Genomic DNA, 20827 nt, shown 5'->3' with positions numbered 1-20827 from the left:
ATGATTGATTTATGAATATTGAATCATCCTTGCATTCCAGGAATGCACCACTAGATTGTGGTGATTTTGTAATGTATTATTGGATTCATTTTGCTAGTATTTTATTGAGAACTTTTGCATCCATGTTCATCAAGGATATTGGTGTGTAGTTCTCTTTTCTGGTAGACTCTTTATATGGTTTGGTATGAGCAAAATGCTGGCCTTATAGAATGAAATTGTAAAATTTCCTTCCTTTTCTATTTTTTGGAATAGTTTGAGAAGAATAGGTATTAAAACTTGTTTAAATGTTGGGTAGAGTTTGCCTGTAAAGCCATCTGGCTGGGGCTTTTTTGTTGATTGGGAGTTTTTTGATTACTGATTCAATTTCTTTACTTGTTATCAGTCTCTTCAAGTTTTATATATTTTTGTGTTTCAGTTTGAGTAGTTTATATGTTTCTAGGAATTTGTCCATTTTTTCCCATTTTATCCAATTTATTGTCATATAGTTTTTCATAATAGCTCTTATAATTATATTTCTGTGGCATTATTTGTTTGTTTTTCTTCTCTTATTTGTGATTTTATTTATTTGGGTCTTCTCTCTTTTCTTTTTGATAACTATGGCTAGAGGTTTATCAATTTTAATAATTTCTTCAAAGAGCTAGGTTCTGGTTTCATTGATCTGTTCTACTGTTTTGTTTTTTTTTTTTTCCGGTTTGGTTTTTTGTTTGTTTGTTTGTTTGTTTTTTAGTTTCTATATCATTTATTTCTGCTTTAATTTTTATTATTTCTTTCTCTCCATTGGCCTTAGGTTTCATTTGTTGCTCTTTTCTAGTTCCTTTAGGTGTAAGGTTAGGTTGCTTATTTGAGATTTTTCTTGCTTCCTGAAGTAGGCCTGTATTGTTATATAGTTACAATCCCATTGACAATTATGTAAAAAACAATAAGATCTAAGAATAGGGCAGCCCCAGTGGTTGAGCGGTTTAGCACCGCCTGCAGCCCAGGGCGTGATCCTGGAGACCCCGGGATCGAGTCCCACGTCAGGCTCCTGCATGGAGCCTGCTTCTCCCTCTGCCTGTGTCTCTGCCTCTCTCTATATATATATATATCTGTCTCTCATGAATAAATAAATAAATAATCTTTTAAAAAAAGGTCTAAGAATAAAGTTAAGGTAGCAAAATATCTGTATTCTGAAAACAGAACATTGATTAAACAAATTAAAGAGGACACAAATAAATAGAAAAACATCCCATGTTCATGGTCAGAAGAAAAAATATTGTTAAAATGCCTATATTACCCAAAGCAATCTGCACATTTAATGCAATCTCTGTCAATATACCAATAGCATTTTTCACAGAGATAGAGCAAACTATCCTAAAATGTGTATGAAACCACAAAAGACTCCAAATAGCCAAAGCAACCTCAAAAAAGAAAAATGAAGCTGGAGGCATCAAAATTCCAGACTTCAAGTTATATTACAAAGCTGTGGTGATCAAACAGTATGGTACTGGCACAAAAATAGACACATAGACCAATGCAACAAAATAAAACCCAGAAGTAAACCCCCAATTATATAGATAATTAATCTTCAACAAAGCAGGAAAAAATATCCATTAGGAAAAGACAATCTCTTCAACAAATGATGTTGAGAAAACTGGACAGCAATATGGAAAAGAATGAAACTGGACTACTTTCTTACATCATACACAAAAATAAATTCAAAATAAATTAAACACCAAAATGTGAGACCTGAAACCACAAACAATATTAGAGGAAACACAGGTACTAAATTCTTCAACATTAATTGTAGAAACTTCCTTCTGGATGTCTCCTGAAGCAAGGGAAACAAAAAGCAAAAATAAACTATTAGTACTCCATTAAAATAAAAAGCTTCTTCACAGTGAAGGAAACAATCAATAAAACTATAAGGTAACCTACATAATAGGGGAGATATTTGCAAATAACATCTGATAAAGGCTAGTATAAAAATATATAAAGAACTTACAAACCTCAACACCCAAAAAAACAAATAATCCAATTAAAAATGAGCAGAAGACATGAATAGACATTTTTCCAAAGACACACAAATGGCCAATAGACACACGAAAAGATTCTCATATACTTATCACCAGGGAAATGCAAATCAAAACTACAATGAGATATCACCTGTCAAAATGGTGAAAATTAACAACACAGGAAACAACAGATGTTGGTGAGGATATGGAGAAAGGGGAACCCTGTTGCACTGTTTGTGGAAGTGCAAACTGATACAGCCACTCTAGAAAACAATATGGAGGTTCCTTATATTTTTAGTATATGTGCTGCTGAAGCGAGCACTGGAAGTTCCTTATAAAGTCAAAAATAGAATTACTCTATGATCCAGCACTTGCACTACTAGGTATTTACCCAAATAATACAAAATTACTAGTTCAAAGGGATACATGCCCCCAATATTTATAGTAGCATTTTCTACAATATCCAAAGTATGGAAACAGTCCAAGCATCCACCAACTGATAAATGATAAAGATGTGACATACATATACAATGGGTTAATACTCAGCGATGAAAAAATAAAATCTTGCCATATGCTATGACATGGATGGAGTTAGAGAGTATTATACTGAGCAAAATAAGTCAGAGAAAGACAAATATGTAATTTCATTCTCATGGGGAATTTAAGAAACAAAACAAATGAGCAAAGGGGGAGAAAAGACAAAAAGTAAGGCAAGGTGAACCAAGAAACAGACTCTCTCTCTTTTTTTTTTTTTTTAGAAACAGATTCTTAAATATAAAGAACAGATGAACAGATGGTTACCACTGGGGGTGGGGGGGGAATGGGCAGATGGGTCAAACAGATGATGAGGATCAGGGAGCACAATTTTTGTGATGAGCACTGGTTGTTGTATGGAAGTGTTGAATCACTATATTGTACATCTGAAACTAGTATAACATTGTATGTAATATTTCACTGGAGTTTATTTTTATTTTTTAAAGATTTATTTATTTATTTGAGAAAGAGAGAGAGAGAGAGTGAAAGAGGATGCACCTGCAAGTGGAGAGAGGGGCAGAGGTAGAGTCTTCAAGCAGACTTTCTGCTGAGTAAGGAGCCCAGTCCTGGGTTGGATCCCAGGACCCTGAGATCATGACCTGAGTGGAAACCAAAAGTCGGATGCTTACTGGACTGAACACCCAGACACCACCCAGAGTTAAATAAGAAGTTTAAAAAAAAAAAAAGAAAAAAGAAAAAGAAAGAAATACTGAGACTAAACAAGAGACCCATATTTATCTTCTAATTCCATGGTTTCTAATAATTAGTAATCTGAGTCTACAGCCCAGACATAACACAATCCTCTTCGTATGCATTCCTGCTTTGCTTTGAGCCTATCAACACAACTTCATTTATATTTTACCTAAACTGCCCTTCCTCCTATATCTAAAAACCCTGCCTCTTCCTTTGGTGAGAGGCTACACTTTGTGTTTTTCCCTTGCCCATGCAAGAATTAAATCCATTTTTGTTTTTAAGAATGGGATTGATTCATAATTTGGCAATTTGGAGAGCCTTTATAGATATTAATTTGAAAAATTTTGCCCAATAGAACCTTGAAATTTCCTATATAAGCAGTATAAATTCTAGTACCGCTCCTCCTTTTTGAGCCTTTTATTCATGGTGCAAGTTCCTTTGGTCTTTTCATGTTAAGTAATTAATTTAAAGGTAATCTGAATACTAATCAATATTTACATCTCCATATAATAAATTTAGCAGAATTAGTTTTATTAAGAATTAATAAACACTATGGAGATTATTCCTCTGACTTTGACTCTTTAAAAGAGTTCAACAGATGAACCTTTATTTTTACTAAGTAATACTTCTTATCTTCCTTTATGTTCATTTTATATTATCAAGTATTGTTTTGTGGTTCTGTGGTTTCTTTGTCCTGAGTGTCATAATTTTATAGGACTTAGTTGATAACATTCTTCACCACCATTTCTGCAGTCTTGAGGAAAACAGCAGGTATATGTGTCTTGCGAGGCTGGTATGCATTTTCTGAAGCAACCACTTTGCCCTGAGTCCATGTGAAGAATTCTCTATCTTAACTGTATAAAGGAGTTTTTAATATTATGTATTCATGTTTTCTCTTTTTATTGGAAATCTCACCAATTTTATTAGTGTTTTGAAAGTGCCAGCTTTTGGCTTTTTGATTGTATTTTAATTTCCATACTCTTTAATGTCATTAATGAGAGGGTATTTATTACTTTACTATTATATTTCTTCTATTTTCCTTTTATTCATTTTTTAGATTAAATTTCCTTTTATTGCTACTTTCTGGGGAGAATAATTAGTTCAATTATTTTCATCCTTTCAACTATTTTTTTAAGGATTTATTTATTTATTTGAGAGAGAGACAGAGAGGACAAGCATACCCTTGCAGTAGAGGAAGGAGGGACAGAGGAAAAGGGAGGAAGAAAATCTTAAGCAGACTCTGTGCTGAGGGCAGAGCCAGTAGTGGAGTCTGATGCCAGGGCCCTCAAACCATGATCTGAGCTGAAACCAAGAGTCAAACACTTAACCAACTGCACCACCCATGGGTCCCTCAACTTTTTTTCTAATATAGACATTCAAGGATATCACTTTTTCTCCAAGATTAGCTTTAGAAGGTACCCTAAGGCTTTAAGAAAATATATAACTACCATTAGATCCAGATATTTTCTAATTCTGATTATTATTTCTTCACTGTTCAGGAATTTAGTGTTTTATATCTTTCATATTTTTTTGAAAACTCTCAACTATAATCTCTTTGAATATTTTTATCTTCTCTTTTTTCTCTGACTCCATGTACACATGTTTATTCATATATTTTCCATTTGTTGTATTTCCATTTGTAGTTTTCATCTTTTTGTTTTTCTGGATCTTATTATGATTATTTTTATTATTGCCATTTTCCAGCTTGCTAATATTCTCTTCATCCAACTGTACTTGACTGCTGAATCCCTTCATTGCATTCTCATTTTTTAGTTTTAGAATTTTTTTACCCTTTTATAAAGGCTTCTAGTCCTTCATCAACTTTCTCAGTGTTTCATATCATTGATTATATTAATATTATATACTTAAGGACTTTGTTTCATGAATCAATTACCTGTCTTTCCTATGAATCTCTTTTATCTGAAATTTCACTCTATTCTTCATGATCAAGTTTGATTCCTTATCATATATGATGTTAAAATTATGGACAAAAACTGAAGTTTGGATGATACCTTCCTTTTGAGAATTTATATTTTTATCTTGCAAGCTGCTTAAGTCCTGGTACTCAAGTACACCTGAAAGCAATTTCAGAATTGCAATTAATTGAAACTAGTTATCAGTCTTTTCATGAACTTCTCTACCTTTGCTTTGCCCTTGTTACTAAGTTTTGGCTACTTAATTTTCCTAAAGGACAGACATAGTTTCATAATTTTCTCACATTTGTAGTTACTGGACTCCCAATTAGTTATATTATTCCTATTCCTACAAGACTCTTGAAAGTTTCAATTAGCTTCTTAATCTAATCACTTTATTTCAGAATTGTTAGATTCCCATACAAGAAATACAGACTCAATGATACTTTCACCTTTTTGAGTGTATCTATTCTTCCCAAATCTTGTCATCACATTTTTCACTACTTCATAACTCTGTGATTCCTTTGGTTAGATTATCTATCTATCTATCTATCTATCTATCTATCTATCTATCTATTTTAAAAAAAGGAAGAACAAGATTAGAACATTTGTATTTCAATACACAGGCTGGGAGCTACATATGCCACTTCTACATGCATTTCTTTAGATGTATTACCTAGACTGCAAAAGAATGGGAAAATTATCTAAAATATGGATGTTTCAAGGATTCATCTACCTACTAATAGTATGTTAATTAATTTGAATCAAAGCTCCCACTTAAAACTGAAAATGCTGATCAAGAGTTTTAAAATATCTAACCAGGAGGCCTGGGTGGCTCAGCGGCTTAAGATTTTATTTTATTTACTTATTAATGAGAGACACAGAGACAGAGGCAGAGAGAAGCAAGCTCCATGCAGGGAGCCGAATGTGGGACTCGATCTGGGGTCTCCAGGTTCACGCCCTGGGCAGAAGGCAGGCGCCAAACCACTGAGCCACCCAGTTTTATAGAAAATTCCCTCTCCTTCAAAGAAGGAAGCCTCCTGTCTGTCTTTGGACTCAAGCTGCAAAATCAACTCTTCCTTAGGTCTCCAGTCTGTCAATTTATCCTGCAGACTTGCGGTTTACCAGTGTCCATAATCACATAAGCCAATTCATAAAAAAAAAAAATCTTTTTATGTACATACACACATTATACTGATTCTGTTTCTCTAAAACTCTTGACTAATATACAAATACTTTTGCATGTTATGCCCAATAAACTCATCTGGTAAAGCCACCTCAAAATTTTAAAATAGGAAAATAATAATCATATGACTAAATAAGCATTTCAAATGATACATTGAAAACTCTTCTTATGATTATTCTTCATATCATTTATTTCTTAAATATTTTTAAATGTTTTTCTACATCAAATTGTTATATATTGCTTACTTTGTTTTATGTAACAGAACATCCATATATTTCATTACATAAAATGCATATAAAACATTGAATATTCAGTCATAGGAATTCAGCAAAAAATAAAGCTGTTTGCTTCCCAGTTTTCTTTTGAATTAGAAAAATCAACATATACATTCACAAATTCAGAACTAATTAATAACTCTACAAAGTTTTCCATCTTTATACTTCAAACAATATAAAATCATGGTTATCTATGATAATCTGTAAAAACTGTAAGGCAATATTAACTATCAATGAATGGAATTATATTTATATTTAATAAATATGAAAACTTTAAAAATACTTTGCTTAGTCTCAATTACAACTTGATGGAGAGATGCATCTCTCTACTATTTAAGACATTAAAAATATTGCTATTAAGAATAAAAATAAAAAATAATTTTTAAAACATATTTCTTTGCACTACTATGGAAATGTAATGAGTCACAATATACATAACCAAATATGTTGAGAAAAATTTATTCTTTCAGAACACATTCTTCAAAGAGCCTAATGATTGTACTTAACTCAGGGTGCTATTAGCATTAACGGAGATTAAAATAATAAAAATCATACTGTTTTTTAACAATACATCTGCCATTTTTGAGAAGCAATCATTTATTTTTTTTATTTTTTTTAAAATTTTTTTAAATTTTATTTATTTATGATAGGCACACAGTGAGAGAGAGAGAAGCAGAGACACAGGCAGAGGGAGAAGCAGGCTCCATGCACCGGGAGCCCGACGTGGGATTCGATCCCGGGTCTCCAGGATCGCGCCCCGGGCCAAAGGCAGGCGCCAAACCGCTGCGCCACCCAGGGATCCCAAGAAGCAATCATTTATAAAAGAAATTTGAATGTGTATTCTTCCAGGACCAGTAGAGCGAGAGAGCAATAACTCACATATGGAATTTCTTCTCGAATTTCCATATATCTTATAAATTTTCCTTTTACGGGACGCCTGGGTGGCTCAGTGTTGAGCATCTGCCTTCGGCCCAGGGTGTGATCCTAGAGTCCCGAGATCGAGTCCCACATCGGGCTCCCTGCCTGGAGCCTGCTTCTCCCTCTACCTGTGTCTCTGCCTCTCTCTCTCATTTTCTCTCTGTGTGTCTCTCATAAATAAATAAACAAACAAACAAACACATTTTGATCATTACCATTTCCTTAGAACTCTTGAATGACATCTCTCTGCCTTCAGAACATGGTCCAACGTTTTTAACAAGGTTTAGAAGGTTCTTCAGTGCCTTGGCCCAGCAAATTAATCCACAAGGATTTGAGAAAACACAAGTTTGAGAGGTTGTACTGCATCAGTACTGACCTAGCCAACACTCTGATATAGAAAACTGGAATTTCCTTATTTTATGAAAAGGGTGAAGCAAATATATTCTTAGGCTTCTCTTTCTAAACAGACTGTTGCTCCTAAACCCTTCAAGGGGTCCTCTATTGCAAATGAGGGTACACTCGTGTGTGTGTGTGTGTGTGTGTGTACGTGGCACACACACTATCACCCCATCCTCCTCCAACTGTTTAAATTATTTTATTTCTCCTAAGGTGACATCTTTCTTTTGCTTCAGAGAATTAGCTTATGATTTGCAATGGATTAGAGTACTTCGCTGCAGTTGTCCTTGTTGCACTGTCTTATGCCTCCTCTGAGCTCTAGATATTCTTACTCATCATTCATAGCTCAGTTTAGAAGTCACTCCCTTCTAACTGTGGAATAACAGGTCTCTTTCCTCTATTAATTTGGAAGCTCCCTGAGAGCCCAGGACATTTATGCCTTTGTATTTTCAGTATCTAGAGCAGCATTTGACCTGTAGGAAGGGTGCTTAATAAAGTTAGCTTCATATTAGTAAGAACCTAGAATATTTTAAAGTGAAATTATTTTCACCTTTTTCCCCAACCTATGGTTATTAATAGATTTCATGGAGGGATGTACAATAATTACACTTTTAATTTCTTGACTTACCTGTTCAATGTAACATCAAAATAGAGGATAATTGATGGATCTAAGTATTGTTCTGCCCTCACACTCATCAATCATCATTAACCCCTGATATTTTCTGAGTTAATGATAATCAGGTATCATGGCTCTTTTATTTTGGCTCACATCAGTTTCCTTTCCTTTTGAAACATAAATACATAAACCTCTAACATAAAAAAAGAAAAACGGAAATTTGAAAGACAAATGTCAGAAAATTTCCCTACAAAAGTGTTGTCACTGGGGAGGTACCCCTCCCCCCTAAAAAAAGTGTTGTTACTAAAATTTAGGAGATATTTTTATTTTTTGGTCACTGCAGAAATTATAAAAAATATGAAGCATTTAAAAAGATGCCTTTTATGACCTTACTTTATCTGTTTTTTAAAAAATATTTTTTTAAGATTTATTTATTTATTTATCTATCTATCTATTTATTTATTTATTTATTTATTTATTTATTTATTTATTCTTGATAGAGTGGCAGAGACACAGGCAGAAGGAGAAGCAGGCTCCATGCCGAGAACCCGACGTGGGACTTGATCCCGGGACTCCAGGATCGCGCCCTGGGCCAAAGGCAGGCGCTAAACCACTGAGCCACACAGGGATCCCCTAAAAAATATTTTTGATAGAAAAATTAATCTGTATTCCACAAAAGTAATCAAAGAAGTTATCTTCTTGACAAAAGTAGAGAACAACAGTATAATATTTAAATCTTTGCTTTACGTTCCAAAAAGTGTGTTAAAATTCTAGTGTGACAGTAATTTTCAAAAACAATGTAAGCTGTTAAAAGATTATAGGAATCCCTCCCCCAAGAAACAACCAAGTTTTGTGCTGAACAATAAAAATACATTCTTTACTATTTTAAGTAAGTAAATAAACTTAAATAGAAATGAAGATAATATAGTCATTGGTTACAAGGAAATTTAGTATACTTTATATGTGGAGCAAAGGTCTTCAAGCAAAATTGTAGTATGTACATCCTTTAATATTTATTTCACTTTATGTATATATATGTGTGTGTGTGTGTGTGTGAAATACTGAAATGTATCTACTGATTTATATACCTACATATGTATGTGTGTGTATTCAAAAAGGCCCTTTTTAAGTCAAGTTCTACACTACCTGGTTTTCGAATATCTCATCCTAATGTATCATGTACATATTCTTGTCTATCTTGGAAGTGACAAAAGAGTTTAAAAAATTCTCTAAAGTTTGAGTGATGAATTCTTCTAGGTTTGTATTATAATTTCCTTACTATTTCTTGGTTAAAGTATTTACACCCATAAATTTTCCTAGTGATTTCCTTGGAGTTTCACATTATATTTGTTTTAATATGGATCATCAATCATTTAATGCATACCAAAGACTCTAGCAATTCCTTCTGAAGTTTGAAAACTTGTAAAAGTTTAAAAAGGAGCAGTTAATATCTATATCCTTTGATAATGTTACCATAATTATCTCCTGTTTCGAATCAGACAACAAACTGCTTGGCCTTCTCATGCAGTTTCTTTTGTAAAATGATGTGTTGGAGTAGATGATATTTACAAAGGTTTATGTTTCCAACATTCTATCATATAAAATTTACAACACCTTTCCCTTTTTTTATTTTGATTTATTTATGATAGTCACACACACAGAGAGAGAGAGAGAGAGAGGCAGAGACACAGGCAGAGGGAGAAGCAGGCTTCATGCACCGGGAGCCCGATGTGGGATTCGATCCCGGGTCTCCAGGATCGCGCCCTGGGCCAAAGGCAGGCGCTAAACAGCTGCGCCACCCAGGGATCCCACAACACCTTTCCCTTAACATTCCATACTTGTATTTAAATAATTTAGGGAGGTTCATTTATTGATTGATTTTTACTTTAGTTTTGGTTTCCTCTTGTGCATATCTTCAGACATGGAATCCTCTCTGCTACTGGGTTTTCCTAGTCCTGCTGTTGAATGAACAATTCAGTAAGAACCTTATTAAAAGCTAAAGGAATTGGATGTGCAACAATGTGGAATCTCAATATCCCAGGAAAAAAAAAAAAGACAAGTTCTTAGCGGGAGAATCAATAGGGAACAAAAAAGTGTAAAAAATTGTGAATACAGTCCCAGGGAGAGGAATCAGTGGCTCACGCAAAGACACAGTGCTGACCACATTAATCAACTGGAAAAGGTTCAGAGAAAAGACTTCAGAATTCCCATAATAATGGTAGAAGTTCAGAAAAGGCTTTAAGAAAATACTCTGAGGTTGATTCATCTCCCAGAGGGCATAAGACAGCTAAATGAGGAAGTGCTCATAAAACAAAGAGATAAAAGAAAACACAGTCTGAAGGATCTCTCTACTGCACACTGACCCAACTTACCACCTCAGAAGTTTTGTTAGACCATTGATGTTAAATAGCTAAATAGAGGGAAAGGGACATCATATTAAGCTAAGTCTCCCAGAGAAAACATGACTCCTGAGGCTGAGGAAAGCTCTTACAGCTATACCAAGTTTTATTTTATACCAAAGCTGTAGGGTAATACCTTATAGAATTTTAAAATGTGCACCATGCTCGGGAAATTCCAGAATACTAAGAAGCTCTTTGTAAACTGGTAAATATCTCGCTCCTTTCTCAAGCCTAACAATGCTTTGAAATTCAAGAAACCTAAAAAAAAAAAAAAAGGAAAACAAAAATAAAAACAAAAAGCCTGATTTAGGAATGCTAAAGGAACAAAAGACAAAACAAGATTGAAATATCTAAATTGTATGATCCATTTATTTTAAAAATCCAGAATGGGAACCACCAGGGAATGTATGAACACAGACCTATTTTAATGTAGATGGACAAAGACAGACATGCAGAGATAAGAAAAGATTTGGTAAAACTCAAGGGAATGTTATTTCTGTCTTGACTTTAAAAAAAAAACAAAATGTCCCTTTTCTAAATTTACAGAGTTTCCAATTGTTTAGAGTTGAAGAAAATGGGATCCCTGGGTGGTGCTGCGGTTTGGTGCCTGCCTTTGGCCCAGGGCGCGATCCTGGAGACCTGGGATCGAATCCCACATCGGGCTCCCGGTGCATGAAGCCTGCTTCTCCCTCTGCCTGTGTCTCTGCCTCTCTCTCTGTGTGACTATCATTAAAAAAAAATTACATTTGGTGTCAAAATCTTTTTTTTAATTTTTATTTATTTATTCATGATAGACATAGAGAGAGGCAGAGACAGAAGCAGGTTCCATGCGGGGAGCCCGACGTGGGACTCGATCCTGGGACTCGATCCTGGCACTCCAGGGTCGCGCCCTGGGCCAAAAGCAGGCACCAGCCCGCTGAGCCACCCAGGGCTCCCCACTTGGGGTCAAAATTGAATGTCCTATAATCTCATGAAAGAGGACGAGAGAGAAAGGGAGAAGGAGGAGGGGAGGGAGGGTCACTGGAGAGAGAAGGAGAGAGAGAAAGAGAGAAAGAGAGAGAAAGGGGGGATTATCTGAGATGAATATAGATATCCTGTGATAAGCAGAAAACAATGTGGCAGATCTCCGATAAATGAAAATCTATATTCAGAGACAATATTTACAGTTTAAAATTTAAAAGTGTTCTTATATTCTCCCAGTCATCCTACAGGCATATTTTAATGTTTTAAGAGAGGTCAATTGAAGTCTCCAGTTTATCCATTCATAAATAGCGTTCATGAATATTCAGTAAAACTTAAGGCAGTATATATATTTCAGTAAGAGTTAATATTTCTTTTGCAATGGAACCTTCAGTTTAGAGTGCTAACTTCTGTAAACCTTAAGAAAACACTTCAAAAAAAAAAAAAAGAAAAAGAAAACACTTCAATTTTCCATAATAAAATAAATAATACAAAGATAAATGTTAAATAGCATAAATTCACCTTTTATACTCCAAATGTTAGACAAAGTAAAATGGACTCAATCTTGATACATGACCCTAATTATAAACAGTTTGACACTCTAGATTTGAAAGAGGTTAAAATTATAGACATTTATTTACATTGTATAGTGGATGAATAACAGAATTAACTCATTGAACTACAATTGAGTTGTCTTCAGAGAAAATGGCACTAAGAATTATAAAGGAATAATAAATTGACCTATGACTTGTCCTCCACATGAATAGTTAGCTATGAGATGTCATGAAGATGTCAAGAAATGCTCAAAATCCAATTCATTTTAATTGAAACAAATAATACATGATTAGGTCTTTTTAGAAGGCCGTAAAAGGACAGTGTATCTAAACAAAGAAAGGATATCACAGTGTCTGATATTGAAAAAAATTGGCAAACAATGTTTTAATTGAATTTATACTTATTGTTTTAATTTGTTAAATAAGATCATGTGACTCTCCAGTTATATACTTCGTGGATTCCTTTTTTTTTTTAACTTGAAACACATACTAAGTAGCTTAAGAGCAAAAATAGGAGTAAGGAAAGGATTTATTCTCTTTTTTTTTTTCATTCATGAGAGACACAGAGAGACAGAGGAATAGACAGGAGAAGCAGGCTCCATGCAAGGAGCCTGATGTGGGACACGCCCTGAGCCAAGGCAGATGCTCAACCACTGAGGCACCCAGGAGTCCTGAAAGGATTTATTCTTAAACCTTGTACCTTTTTTTGAATCATATCACAATTCCTAAAAAGTTATTTTTTTTAATTTTATTTATTTGAGAGAGAATGTGTGAGAGGTGGTAAAGGGCAGAGGCACAGGGAGAAACAGACTCCCTACTGAGCAGGGAACCCAATGTGGGGCTTGATCCCAGGCCCCAAGATCCTGGGATTGTGACCTGAATCGAAGGCAGATGCTTAACTGACTGAGCCACCCATGCACCCCAAAAAGAGTAATTTTTAATACACCAAAATAAGGCAAACCACTTTTGCTGTTGTTTGTTAAATAATTTTCAGTTTTCAGTTATTAAATTCCAATTTCTTTTACATAAATCCTTCACAAATAATTAAATGAAAACCAAAGCTGAATTTCCTGCCAGACTTATTATTTAGCTGTACATTTTGACCAAATTATATCTTGCCTAAATCATTTTTCTTAAGGAACTACTGTTTGAATTATAATCTTATAAGGTAATGTAATACATATAATAAACCAAATATAGAATTAAATAATAATAATTCTGATATCTTTTTACATAGCAATGAAGTTAGGTTAGCTCATTTAATGGTTCCAGAGAATCCCCTAAATTTATGTTCTCAATAAATTAATTGCCTAGTCGTTATTGGTTTTAAATACATTTTAAATAGGTAACACCATGCCACCATTCCTCATTATTCAGTTATCAATATTCCAAACGGAACAGTTTAAATTTCTCTGTTAAATTGTGTGCTATTCATCTGTGCAGTTGAAAACTTCAATAAAGATTATTCATTTGCCTCTCAAATACTGATTTTAATCTTACACATAGTTATTTGATTATTTATAAGGCAACTGTGATCATTTAATCCAGATACTAATGCAAGAACAATTTTACTAAGTAAGTGATGGAAGTTTTTGCAATTTCTCCTTGGAATTATCTTCACAGAAATACTGGAAAGGAAGGGACTGAGGGGAATTAAATCACTTAATAAAATAGGAAAATAACTTGTGATGACTAGTAAGTTCATAGAATGGTGTCCACACATTTACATGCACATATCTGCACAAGTTCTCTCCCTTTCCCACATTCTCTCCTTTCCGCCACCTCATGTCACCTTCTCTTTTTCATCCGTTCATCCATCACCACAGTTATGAATGTATGTATGTATGTATTTTCTATCCATCCATCATTTAACTATCCATATATATCTATATATATATATGAAAATCATTACTAGAGAAAAACAATCCAAAATTTTGGTTAATAAAATTAAGTTGGAAATTTGCTTCAATATAAGGCTCTGGAGGCCATCAATATTATGCATCAATTGGTATTTATCTATATAGATCATTACATTTTTAAGACAGACTCTTTAATTAAACTATACAAATGCCCCAAACCACTGTTACACCTAAATAAGTTTACAATTATTCTAATAACAAATATCCTGTCAGTGTCTTCAATGGTCGTGTGTCTTAAAATTGTTTTTACAATATGTTTTAATCAGGAACAATCACAACAACAACAAAAAGTCAATAAAATGCCATTCACATTTCTCTTGAATTTCTTATAATTTATAATTGTCCCTAACTCTATACTGATTACTTCAAAACTCTTTTTGTTTTGTTTTGTTTTGTTTTGTTTTAACTAAGCCATTTATCCTATTGAGTTGTGATTTTGCCAAGTTTCTCCATGAAGTTTCTTCAATATATTGGTATGTGTCCGTTATTTTCTTAAAATGGTTGTTAATTCTAGAGTCTTGATCTGATTTTGATTTTTTGGTCTGTTTTTTTTTTTTTTTTTTTTTTTTTTATCCAAGGTTATGTCATGGGTGACATAGTCTTCCATCAGGAAGCACATACATGGAAATCATTATTTTTCCTATTCCATAACAAAATAATAAATTTAGCTACCTATATCCATTACTTCATTATGGATTGCAAAGTGTTGAAATTCTAATTTTATCATTCCAACTTCATGTTTAGCTGGACACTGCAAAAAGCAATTTTACCTTAAAAATCCTTTGCCTACTCTGAGGCAGAGTTCGTACCAGGAAGGCAAATTAAAAGCTTATTTCTTTTCATTTCCCAAAATTCAGAATATGGAGTTGCTTTCTAGAATCATTCAAAGTGGCATCTGTGTTATTACTATACATATTTAAGTAGCACAGTATCTTGGATTCAGATGTATTTAGTATGTATGTTTAGTATAATTATTCCGTGTCTTGATGCTCAAAATTGTGCCATCTTTGGCCACTGAAAGCAAATGCATGACAGCATTTATGCCTTCTTGACATGACCTCTGTGGCAGTTTCCTCATTTTCTGATATGACAAAGCATTTGTATATTACTTGTCACAAAACTGGAATCAGTTATTTCTCCAAAGAACCCTCATTCATATTAGGGGGAATGATATTAAGAGTCTAGAATCTGCCAATAGTGATATTCATTGCTACTAAATTGGTCAGTCACTGTTTCCATTCTTTTTCAGGGAATAGAGCTAAAAAATACACATACATATGCACATTGATCATAAGTTCATCCTGATATTCCTAGATAATGTATGTGACTTTGGATTTTTACTTAACATTTTTATGTCATACTTACGTGTTTTTATACTTAAAAACAGGGCTCATAATCAAATTCTCATTATTACTAATTTGCTTTACATGCATTTTTTACATGTATGCCACTTTCAGAATAAAAATACCAATATTGCTATCAATAATATGATTAATGAGAACAGTTTATTTATTTATTGCAGTTTTTTTTTTCTCTTTAAGACATACCTCATCAGACTACTATATTTTAAAATTACTTGATATATTTAATTCATACGAGCTATGCGACCAGCTTGGTATAGTTAAATTCATTTGTTTTATTTTACTTTAACTGTTTATTTTTAATTTTTTTTATTTAAATTCAATTTAATTAACATACAATTATTATTAGTTACAGAAGTATAACTTAGTGATTCATTAGTTGTGTAAAACACCCAGTCCTCCACATATCAAGTGCCCTACTTAATGCCTATCACCCAGTTATCCCATCCCCCCACTCACCACCCCTCCAGCAACCCTCAGTTTGTTTCCCATAGTTAAGAGTCTCTTACGGTTTGTCTCCTCCTTTGTTTTCATCTTTTAAAACTTTTCCTTCCCCTGCCCTACTTTCAGCTATTTTGTTTCTTAATTTCTACATATGAGTGAAACCATATGATATTTGTCTTTCTCTGACTGACTTATTTCACTTAGCTTAATACCCTTTAGTGCCATCCACATCGCTTAAATGACAAGATTTCATTCTTTTTGATAGCTAAGTAATACTCCATTGCATATGTATACTATATTTTATCTATTCATTTTTCTTTTTATTTTCAAGATTTTATTTATTTATTCATGATAGACACAGAGAGGTGGAGACGCAGGCTCCATGCAGGGAGCCCAACACGGGACTTCATCTCATGACTTGGGGATCATGCCCTGAGCCAAAGGCAGATGCTCAACCACTGAATCACCCAGGCATCTCTCTATTCATCTTTCAATGGAAATCTGGTCTCTCTCCATATTTCAGCTATTGTGGATATTGCTGTTATAAGCATTGGGGTGCATGTGTGCCTTGGAATCACTATGCTTGTATCCTTTGGATAAATACCTATAGAGCAAATAACAGGTTGTAGGATAATTCTATTTTTGACTTTTTGAGGAAACTCCATTACTGTTTTCCAGAGCAGCTGCACCAGTTTTCATTCCCACCAACAGTGGAAGAGGGTTCCCCTTTCCCTACATTCTTGCCAACATATGTTGTTTCCTGAGTTTATTAATTTTAGCTATTCTGACTGATGTAAATGATATCTCATTTTGCTTTTGATTTGGATTTCCCGGATGCCGAGTGATGTTGAGCATTTTTTCATATGTCTGCTGACCATTTTTGTATGTCTCATTTGGAGAAATGTTGTTCATTTCTTCCACCCATTTCTTCACTGGATTTTTTTGGTTTTTTGGGTGTTGAGCTGGATAGGTTCTTTATAGATTTTGGATACTATCCCTTTATTTCATAAGATATTTGCAGATACCTCTCCCATTCCTTAGGTTGGCTTATAGTTTTGTTGACTGTTTCCTTTGCTGTGCAAAAGTTTTGTTTTTGTTTTGTTTTGTTTTTTGTTTTTTGTTTTTTGTTTTTTCTTTGTTTTTTATCTTGATGAAGGCCCAATAGTTCTTTTTTGCTTTTGTTTCCCTTGCTTCTGGCAACATGTCTAGTAAGAAGTTGCTGTGGCCGTGGTCAAAGAGGTTGCTGCCTCTGTTCTCCTCTACAATTTTGATGGGTTTCTGTCTCACATTTAGGTGTTTCATCCATTTTGAGTTTATTTTTGTATATGCTGTAAGAAAGTGGTCCTGGATACCTGAGTGGCTCAGCAGTTGAGCGTCTGCCTTTAGCTCAGGTCATGATTCCAGGATCCGGAATTGAGTCCCACATAGGTCTCCTGCAAAGAGCCTGCTTCTTCCACTGCCTGTCTCTGCCTCTCTCTCTCTCATTAATTAATAAATAAATCTTAAAAAAAATAAAAGAAAGAAAGAGGTCCAGTTTTATTCTTCTGCACGTGGCTCTCCAGTTTTCCCAGTACCATTTGTTGAAGAGATTGCCTTTTTTCCATTGGATATTCTTTTCTGCTCTGTCAAAGATTAGTTGACCATATAGTTGTGTCCATTTCTGGGTTCTCTATTGTGGTCCATTGATCTACGTGTCTGTTTCTGTGCCAGTACTACACTGTGGTACTGTCTTGATGATTATAGCTTTGTAATACACCTTGAAGTCCAGAATTGTGATGCATCGTGCTTTAGTTTTCTTTTTCAACATTCCTTTGGCTTTTTGGAGTCTTTTCTCTTTCCATACAAATTTTAAGATTATTTGTTCCAGCTCTGTGAAAAATGTTGAGGTTATTTGATAGGGACCACATTGTGTGTGTAGATTGCTTTGGGTAGCACAGACATTTTAACAATATTTGTTCTACCAATTCTTGAGCACAAAATGTTTTTCCATTTCCTTGTGTCTTTCTCAATTTCTTTCATGAGTGTTCTATAGTTCTCAGAGTACAGCTCCTTTACCTCTCTGGTTAGATATTCCTAGGTATCTTAAGGATTTTGGTGCCATTGTAAATGGAATTAAGTCCTTGATTTCTCTTTCTTCTGCCTCATTGCTAGTGTCTATAAATGTAACTGACTTCTGTGCATTGATTTTATATCCTGTGACTTTGCTGAATTCCTGTAATAATTCTAGCAATTTTTGGATGGAGTCTTTTGAAACTTTAACATACAGTATCATGTCATCCAGGAAGAGTGAGAATTTGACTTCTTTGTCAATTTGGAGGCCTTTTATTTCTTTTGTTGAGGCTAGAACTTGCAGTACTGTGTTGAACAACAGTGGTGAGAGTGGACATCCCTGTTATGTTCCTGATATTTAACTCTTTCGGATTTGCTTTTTTATATGATTTGGTTTTAAAATTGTGGAAAATCTGTATAAAAACAGAAATGCAACTTTTCTTTTTCTTTTTTTAACTTTTCTTTTTTTTTACTTTTGAGATCTGTGTTCATTTATTTTTTCTTTTTCTTTTTTTTTATTGAGTTCAATTTAGAAATGTGAGTTTTCTTTATGTGCTCTTTACTCTGTTCTCTGTCTCTACTTACACATGTGTACCCTTTTTATTTTAATTTATTGGCTTATGTTTGTGTAATTGTTTTTAATACACACATGCATACTTGTGTCATCCATCCTTTCTTAGATAAAACGGAAGCATACTTTCACACATTGTCCACCTTATTTATTTAAAAATATATCAATATCAATGCTTATAGCTTATTTTCATTCCTTGTTAGGCTTCATAGCCTTACATTGGGTACATAGAATTTATTCAATTAATCTCTATTGAAGGAAATCTGAATTGGATATATTCATTTACTATTGGTTTAAATTCTTTTCCTAGCTTTATTCATTACATATTTAATTTCATTTTTTCTTTTTATCTTTTTAATATAAATCTATTTACTATAATTTTTCTCATAACTTGGTTATCCTATAACTTCCAGTTGCTTTTCTTTGACTATTTCCAAAATGTTCTGAAATTTTAGTATTTTCCTTTAGGCCCAACAGTTGATTAATAACAAGGTTTTAATTTCAATTTGATTTTTGTTATGGATTTCTAATTTTATTGTATTGTGATCAGAGAATGCTCTGTCTAATATTGATTTTTTTATTATGAATCTTCCTTGATTGTTTGAGGTATAGTCAATCTTCATAAATATACCATTTGCAATTGAAATCCCAAACAAGAGAGAGAACACCATCACGGCTACAGAAATTGCCTTCATGCCCCTTCGCTTTCAATTCCTGTATCCATTTACCCAGAGAAAACAATAATACTGATTGTTTTCTGGCACATGCTCACCTGGCTTCCTCTACCAACTCCCCTAAATGGATCATACAATGAGTAGTCTAGTGTGTAACACTATACACTTCCTTCCAAATATTCCTAACATAAATTTTAGAACTATAAATTTACTCAACTATTTTAATATCTGTATCATATAGATTTTGATATGTTATGCCTTCTAGATCAAAATATATTCATCTTGTGTATCTTTCTGTAGATGTGCATACAGGTGAGAGAGGGATCTTTGATTTCTGAATTATTTATGTGTATAGTTAAACTTAACAAAATTTGTAGTTTTAAGAGACATGTTATTGATTACTGTAATCGCACTTTATTTCTACAACTAACTCTGTAAAATATTTAGCTTTTTAAATTACTTAACATTTGCTTTAACTTTCATCAAGTAATGCATCTTGCTGAATGTACCATGTCTAATTGAAATGATTGCATATCATGAAGTTGTTAGGTTCAATATTCTGTAGATCACAATCAATTCCAAGTGATTGACAGAGTTTTTCTCAGAGTTTCTATGTTTCCCTTGTTTTTTCACCCCTGGTTGTGTTTATCAATTTCTGAAAGGCAAATTCAATATCGCACGATCTGCTTATGATATATTGTAGATCTCCGTATCTATCAATTCTTGTTTCACAAACTTAGAAGCTCTATTATTTGAACATATATATTTTTAATTGTTTGATATTTCCAAATATTTCACCTTTCACCATTATGAAATACTGCTCTTTATCTCTTGCAATTTATAGTTGTCATGAAATCTACTTTTTTCCCATATTATTCTAGTATACACAGTCTACTTAAGCTTCTTATACTTTGGGTTGGTATGTATTTTTCTATCCAATTACTTTCAACATCTCCATACCATTTTATTTAAAATGCATCATTTGAAAAAATAAAAAAAAATGCATCATTTGCAGAATTATACTTCTCCATTCTGTCATCATTACATTTAATTGGTATGTTTAGTTCATTACTACTTAGTTCAATTAAATTTTTTTTTTATTTTTTTTTATTTACGATAGTCACAGAGAGGGAGAGAGAGAGAGAGAGGCAGAGACAGAGGCAGAGGGAGAAGCAGGCTCCATGCACCGGGAGCCCGAAGTGGGATTCGATCCCGGGTCTCCAGGATCGCGCCCTGAGCCAAAGGCAGGCGCCAAACCGCTGCGCCACCCAGGGATCCCTACTTAGTTCAATTATTGATGAGATTAGATTTAATTTTAGAATCTTATTTTATTTTATTGCTTGTCATTATCTTTTTTGTCTCATTTTCTTGACT

General features: G+C 33.7%; 2 long non-coding RNA genes across 4 annotated transcripts in view; one reads left to right on the top strand and one right to left on the bottom strand.

Annotated features, from left to right (window-relative positions):
- LOC140596490 (uncharacterized) overlaps positions 1 to 9756 on the top strand; it is a 39093-nt gene extending 29337 nt beyond the window's left edge. The window contains exon 2 of the long non-coding RNA XR_011998460.1: positions 9023 to 9756. This is a non-coding gene — a long non-coding RNA (uncharacterized lncRNA). The remainder of the gene's footprint in view (positions 1 to 9022) is intronic.
- LOC140596489 (uncharacterized) overlaps positions 1 to 20827 on the bottom strand; it is a 94994-nt gene that overhangs the window by 49121 nt on the left and 25046 nt on the right. Inside the window, exon 4 of one of the 3 annotated variants that reach the window (XR_011998457.1) lies at positions 10269 to 10480. The exons of the other annotated variants lie outside the window; for them this stretch is intronic. This is a non-coding gene — a long non-coding RNA (uncharacterized lncRNA). Of the gene's footprint in view, positions 1 to 10268; positions 10481 to 20827 lie in introns of those variants that run through there. 3 annotated transcript variants of the gene reach the window in all.

Source organism: Vulpes vulpes, unplaced genomic scaffold (genome assembly GCF_048418805.1).
Source record: "Vulpes vulpes isolate BD-2025 unplaced genomic scaffold, VulVul3 Bu000000700, whole genome shotgun sequence".
Lineage (NCBI taxonomy): Eukaryota > Metazoa > Chordata > Mammalia > Carnivora > Canidae > Vulpes > Vulpes vulpes.
This window is presented reverse-complemented; position numbering and strand designations above follow the sequence as displayed.